This window comes from Mchenga conophoros, linkage group LG14 (genome assembly GCF_057382185.1).
Source record: "Mchenga conophoros isolate Kocher_MC1m ecotype Shallow Benthic linkage group LG14, M_conophoros_male_GT1.1, whole genome shotgun sequence".
Classification (NCBI taxonomy): Eukaryota; Metazoa; Chordata; class Actinopteri; order Cichliformes; family Cichlidae; genus Mchenga; species Mchenga conophoros.
The window spans coordinates 41,371,730-41,377,315 of record NC_140539.1 but is presented as its reverse complement, the minus strand read 5'-3'; positions in this window follow the sequence as shown (position 1 = coordinate 41,377,315).

Below are 5,586 nucleotides of genomic sequence, written 5' to 3'. Positions count from 1 at the left end.
GCTTTGTGCCATGAAGCTATGCCACTGGTATGCGACGACTCTGGGCAGCGGAGTGAATTAGGTTTGAAATGGGGTCAAAATAAATACACTGGGGCAATGTTCTTGGCATTGACAGCACCATGTGTTACCCAGGCTGGTTACTGCTACACAGAGAAGTGAGGTGTGGTAACAGTAAACAGCCCAGACACAAGAATGCACAGTGCAGTAAAACGCTATACAGCACCATTCATCACAGCACCCCGAGCGCAGCAGGGGCACAAATATCAACGTTTCCTCCTCACGCCCTGTTCTACAAACAGATTTCAGCATACTTTTAGTCTCCTGCTGTCTATAATTCTCCCCCATGTGCCCCACTGTCTATAACTGACTGACATTCTTGCTGTCTGTTACTGATGTGCTTGTCACTGAGGTTTTCATTAATAGCTCTGTGAGTAAACCATTTGAGGTTTAGCGTTATGCCACATAGGCTGTGGTGAATGCCAGACGGGTCACCTCTGGGACAGAATCTCAGAAAAAAAAAGGCTCTGTAGTGCAAAGTGGTGTAGCAGTCTAATGCACAAGGTTGGAATACTGTTATTTTTTTAAATTTATTTTAGGTGGGAGGACAAGATTAAGCACATTAAATAACACTGCACCGTGCTGATTTGATGATAAAATACGAGTCAACATTTGTACGAGCTAACAATAAAAAGCAAGTGTCTGTGACCAGTAAGAGGAGGTGCAGTCCATATACACCGCTATGGATCATTTAGTGCACCATCAACAGAGCAGGGCTGCAGAAGTAGAAGCATGTGTGACATTCAGGCGTTGGAGGTGTCTTTGCGCGAGTGTGTTCAAACGCTGAGTGTAGGAGTTCCTCTAAACCCTTTTGGTGATAAATTCAAGCTTTTCCGGCCAACTTAAACACAGCATAAATCTGTCCTCAGAGCCAGTCAGCAACAAACAGCCTCAGAGGCAGATTTGTAAGGAAGAAAAATCCAAGAGTGACAGCCGGCAATCTATTCTCTGCTCAACGTGTCCTTTTTCATGTTGAACACCATCAGCATTTATCTCACTAAAGCTTTTCAAGTTTCAGTCTTCATTTTCTTCAATTTACTGTATGTAAAAATATACTTATATATATATGTAAATGTTGCAAGCAAGCAATTCAGATAGTAATAATACATATACCGCACGCTTCCTTTTGTTTTTTTCTTTCTCAAAGATTCCCAAGGATATTGGATAGGCAAAATGATTTAACAAAGAGCTGGGAGTAGAACAAGGTGCTTGAAGCAGAAAACAAAAAAAGGAAACAATGAGCGATAAGGAAGACTGCACAGAGAAGATAATTAATGAATAGCTGCGTCAAATAATACAAGCTGTAACAGTGGGACCTCTTGTCCTACTTCTTGCTGTGTGTTATGCACTCACAAAGACACGCACGCTCAAATAAGGGGGAGGAGGAGGAATTAAGACGTGGTTCCGAAAGGAATTTACGAGTGATTTACTAACGGACTTTCCCATTAAAATAAAATATGGAACAGTATGGGTCATTGAGAAAGACAATGAAAACAGAGAAAAGCTGGCAAACACAAACAGTCTTATAGCAGTGACACGACTGCACTGCATTAGTTGGTTCAGTAAAAAAGAAAAAAACCCCACAGAATTTTAGGTGGAAGCAGCAGCAGTGTGGGGGGGACTCATGAATTTTGTTCTGTGGACGGGGTGTTGGAGTTCACTTTCTTTGTTAGGCTGTTCAGGTGGTCAAGGCCACGGGGGAAACAGACATGCCCACCAAAAAAAAAAAAAAAAAAAACTGGACAGAGCCAAATGGTGTGGAGAATGGGGAACTATTTTATATGGAAATCCCAAAGGTGCACTTGCATTAAAAATAGAAGTCAGTCTAGGAAAAAAAATATACCGGTCAGATAATGAAACCGGTTTCCAGATGTGCATATTCACCACAAACTGTGACTTGTAAATTAATATTAAAATATATTCAGTTCACGGGTCCTGCTTCGAATTATGTGAGGCAATTTTGCCAGTGTTGAGAAAGTGCCTGATTTCTGTGGCAGGTAATTGAGAGCAGTGATGTGAATAGTGTCGGATATGGTGAAGACCTGACTCTCCCCTCAGCGTCAATGTCTCTCGGAGGCCCAGGAAAGAACCATTGTTCCATCAAGGGACACAAAAAAGGGATTAATTTGAATTTGGTTTACAATGCCATGCCTTTCAAGTTAATCCATCTGGCCTGTGCCCCGGAGTTGCCAGTTACTCCCTCCATTCCTCATTCACTCTGCCAGTGCTCTTTGTCTACAGGAGGGCTAAATGTCAACTCTACCACTGCTTGCAGACTAAGAGCCCTGAGAGATGCTGAGAGACAGAAACAGAAAATGAAGACAGAAAGAAAAGAGCGTGCTTTACAGATACATGTTTATACTGAAATTTAATTATCCTTTCACTCCTGTTTTGTGCCAGCAAAAGCTACAGTATTGACAGAGAGATGCATTAAATGATAAACTTTTAAAATCTCTCTAAATGCAAAGGAATTTTGCAGTGCTGTACTTAACAGATGGAGATTTGGCATTCTGATTCAGTAAACAGCTGCCTGTGTGGAAAATAAATAAGAAATATAGTCACGTCCTTTCTTCCTTCCTGTGTAGTTGTTAAGTGGCCCACATTATCTGGCACCCCTGCTGAGAGTGGTAAGATGAACCTTCCCATACATCCATCATGTCTGCTTCCTCTCTTTCTCTTGCAATAAAACCAGCTTCTACCAAATTACTATAATGGACTAGGACATTTCAGTCATTCTTTGGTTCTCTATATTAGTTCTTAATATTTTCTGCCATTTAAACTTTCACATTTTCCAAATGTTGTGGCTTTAAAGGTTTAAAACATAAATCTGGTACATTTTTTCTCTTTAAATGGAACAAAACTAATTGGGGAAAGAGTACAATACTTGATGCTGTCACTTCTACACTCAGTACTTAACATTTTGTGTTTGTTTCAGCAATTTAAAAAAAAATACACATTAATGGTATCTGAAGAACTGCAATAATTCATAGTCATTGCTGCTCTATAGTATATGAGCATGGTTTGGAGAACAAAGTGAGCCAGTGACTGTGAGGCACCAATGGGTGAAGCATCTAAAGGGAAAATGTATGGCGCTTTAGGGTACGGAGTGAAAGATGATTTAAAAACACTTTGCTAGCATCACTGGCTGAGATAATAGCAGCACTTCTCCTTCACTTTCTCCCTTATGCTATATCTGCTGCCAGAGGGACGGTCACATTACTGACCTGTGTTTTTTATCTTTTGTATTCTTTTTCTGCACAACTCCCATCAGACTCCTAATACACTCCTGTAGTACTCACATCTCAGCAGATCAACACAGGAGGACACTAAACAGTTGCGGTAGACATCTGCAGGGTGAGTGCGAAGTGGAGAAATACAGATGGGGTTTTTGAAGTCTCTTGGCTGTTTCCTCGCTAACAAGCCTTTCAATTAGGAAGCGCGGCAATTTATGGCAGCAAATATATCTAAATGCATGAAGATGATTCATTTGGACCGAACTTGATGAAAATTATTTTGGTCCCAAGAGAACAGAGCAAAACCCAGATAATAAAAAGAACAAATAAGAAAGAACACTGATTTTAATTAGAGATGTTTTGTCAATGCTACTGTCTCAGCTGATGTCCTCACCCATTCAAATACTCGTCAGTATTAAGCAGACAGCTCGCTGAGTAGATTATGCATAGAGAAAGGTCTATAATTCTCCACAGATGGAGAAAAATGGGATCAATTTTTGACTTTTTCTTCCCTCAAAATCAGGCCCAGTAACACTACTTCATACTTTCCTTTTTTTTTTTTAGCAAACGTTTCAAAAGCTAACACAGGAGGATGACTAACCCAGTGCACAATACAAATTAAACAAACCTGCCTGTGATATTTTATTTATAATCATGCACAGAGCTTTTCAAAGACTAGGTGCTAATGATACCAAATGATGTCTGCAGCTATCAGATTCATCTAACTTAAAAGCTGGTGTGAAATGGAAAAGAAAAGAGATCTAAACAAGGAATCATCAAAATACATACACAATCGACGCTCCGCTGTGGTTGGTACTAGACTTGAGGTAATCGCTGACAAACATAATAACAAAGAGATGATGATCTAATTAACTTAAGATAAACACAATGGTAGAAGCCCAACTGTGATGCCTGAAGTGGGCACAGTACTCCAATTACACATTTGGGCTTTTTAGGTCAACGCTCAGTAGTATGGCAAGGATTTAACTAATATTCAATTACACAGTGGCTTAGTTTTTCATATAAGCCTGCAGATTTAGCTGTCACTCAGAGTTTTATTTCCAGCACGTAAAACTGGAAATAAATGGACACAGTGTTTTGACCAGGTCAGATGTGTTTAGCCTACAAAGATCCTGCATCCTGCTTGCATTTCCTGGTACACAAGCGTGCCATCAAACCTGTTTACAAGAGGTATTTTCCCACAAATATCAAAATATCTGTTTTACTGCCAAAGTGTCAAAAAAGACAGAATCAAGTTGCGGATTTGGTAAACAGCACTATGAGTTCTACAATGCAGCCATTCTTAAGTAATGAATTTGAAACTTTATACTTGAGTTAGAAGTGCAAAACATTGTGGGACTGATGACTGGAGACACAGTTAAAGAGGTGTATTGAGGTAGACAGCTTGTACCACCCCCTTCTCATACACCATTAGCCCTGGCAGTGGTGGGTGGGGCCCCACAACTGTGGGTCCATCTAAAGAGTGCTAATCCACTGCTGGGCCATGCAAAACAGGGACGACCAAACATAAATAAATAAGAGAGAGCTGAATCTCCGTCGACTTTTCCCATTTCAATCAAGTGCAGGGATGGAAGCCAGACGGCACGGTCACATTCAGGGGTCAGTTCAGGCCATAGCTGGACTGGCCATCGGGCATACCGGGCATTTGCCCGATGGGCCGCTGGCGATTTTTTGTTTTTATGGGCCGATGTTTTTTTTTTTTTTGTTTTTTTTTTAGGAAGGGTATATATAATGAAAGGTGTTGGATTGGCCAATTGGTCCATGATCGACTCTGGGCTGGACCAATTACAGCCGAGGAGGCTGGCTGCACCCTCCCCTTCTTTAGCAATCACGTGATTTTCGCGCATTGCATGCCGGAGAACTCGTGGCAAAACAATCCAAGTACCGCATCAAATGCAAACATTTGCAGCACCGCAAAACGTTCATTCTCCGGTTCCAATACCTTCTTTTTTTTTTCTTTGCCGCACAAAAAAGGAATGTACAAAACAAAAGGAGAACAATGCCGGTCCGTACAAAGACAGTCTCGACGAAAAGACAAAGAAAGATACGAGGAAAAAATCAAAGGAGTGAAAGAGTGGACAAAAGACGTCAGCGTGCTGCCCAACTTTCACCACCGGCAGATTTATAATTACACGGTTCTTGGAGTGAGTGCATACACTCATGAACTTTAGTAACTTCAGGTCACTGCAACAAGCCCAGGTACAGTTTACCGACGGATGGGTACAGGACCTTGAAATGCACCGTGTAGAACGAAAGACTATTGCACATATCATAA